This window comes from Cynocephalus volans, chromosome Y, assembly GCF_027409185.1.
Source record: "Cynocephalus volans isolate mCynVol1 chromosome Y, mCynVol1.pri, whole genome shotgun sequence".
Taxonomy (NCBI): Eukaryota; Metazoa; Chordata; class Mammalia; order Dermoptera; family Cynocephalidae; genus Cynocephalus; species Cynocephalus volans.
The window spans coordinates 7,760,929-7,762,634 of NC_084479.1; the positions used below are offsets into that span (position 1 = coordinate 7,760,929).

At 35.8% G+C, this 1,706-nt stretch overlaps 1 non-coding gene across 1 annotated transcript; it reads left to right on the forward strand.

The window, feature by feature from the left end:
* Positions 1–292: 292 nt before the first annotated feature.
* Positions 293–396, forward strand: LOC134368996 (U6 spliceosomal RNA). Its single transcript, XR_010022587.1, has one exon. It is a non-coding gene; the product is annotated as a U6 spliceosomal RNA (small nuclear RNA).
* The last annotated feature ends 1,310 nt before the right edge of the window (positions 397–1,706 follow it).

Consider the following 1,706-nt stretch of genomic DNA (forward strand, 5'->3'; position numbering starts at 1 on the left):
ATATATTCTTCTGTGGCTGGCCAGTATGGGGATCTGAATCCTTGACTCTGGTGCTATAAACACCACATTCTAACCAACTGAGCTAACCAGACTTCCTGGTACTATTTAGTATTCTTTTTCAAGGGCATTACTTCATATACATATTTCTGTGTCACTGTAATCCAACAGCTTATTGTTTTTAATGTCTAGATAGCATTCCTTTTGAAAGTTTCTTAAATTAAAAAATATGTTTTTCTGATTGCAACAATGTTCATGTCAATTGTATAAAGTATAGAAGAATATAAAGAAAACAGTGCTCACTTCAACAGCACTCGTACTAAAACAGAAACCATACAGAGATTAGCATGGCCCCCATATAAGGATGACACACAAATTCGTGAAGCATTCCACAAAAATAAATAAATAAAATACTACAAATTTAAAAATAAAGAAGAAACTAATCATCCCTACGCTCAAGTCTGAAAAGAACCACAACATTCACTTCTGAACTGTTTCCTTTCAGATAATATGATTAACGTATTCTAGAGATAAAAGTGTAATGGATCAACAGCCAGAATTTGCAGTAGACTCTCTATTTTTCTATCATTTTTGGAAATGGTCAAAGTCAATATGTAAGTCCATATAATAAAAATAATTAGCCAATTATATTTACACATGGAAGAAACAAAGTTAACCAACCATGTAAGACAATGGCTTAGATTTAATTCAAGAATTCTCTGTTAAATGCAGATTAGTATTGACTATGGAAAAACACAGAAAATTACAATCTCTCTTTATTCTAATACCAATGGAAATAACCTCAGATCATGTTTTATAACTCTTTGTCTGCTAAATGGGAATAAATCAACTATTGGCTCCCAAAATATATCCTGACCACCCTGGGAAATATTTTATTTCGTTAATGACATAAATAATTAAATTAAAAGTGAAATTAAATTTTTAAAGGAAAGAATCCATACAAAAATTCCATAAGATTTTGTTAGAGTGTGGTGTTTAAACACCAAGGTCAAGGGCTTGGATCACCAAAACCAGCTTCCAAAATGAGTAAATAAATAAAAAATAAAATAAAAATTCCATAAAATGATAATATAGATAGTTTTATTTACTTAGAAAACTCAAATGATACTGTCATAATGAGAAATAACTTAATAATGCTTAATCTTATACCTACTGCATTTGATCCAGATCTACTTTTACTAAATAAATTAAAATTTCTAACGACACCATTAAAAAATTCAGGACCTTGTTTTCCAGGGCAAACACCCATGCTCATTTGTTGGGCTCATATGCGATTCAGTAATGCCAAAATGGCGAGTTAGGCAAGGCCCTCTCCATGAGGCCACCTAAAGATGGCGCCAAGAGGAAGCAAGGTGGGAGGGGACAGCTGGGTTCCACATTTTGTTTTTGTTTAATCCCATTGGCAGCCCTGGTTTTCCACGCTCGTGATTAAGGCATGATTGCTTAGTATAGCTTAAGGAACCCCCATGCATGATCACATGATCTTTACCCTGATTGGCTGGGTGGAGGGAACTCCCCTGCTGGCAAAGCTTAAATACGCTTGGTTAATAAACAATAAACTGAACTGCTTGACAGAACCCCTGCCGCGTCTGAGTGTCCTTTCTACGGGGCTGGGTTGGCGGGCAGATCACTCACTCCCCCCAGGGAGATCCCCTGGCCGTCTCTAGGGCCGAGGGATGAAGCATTAG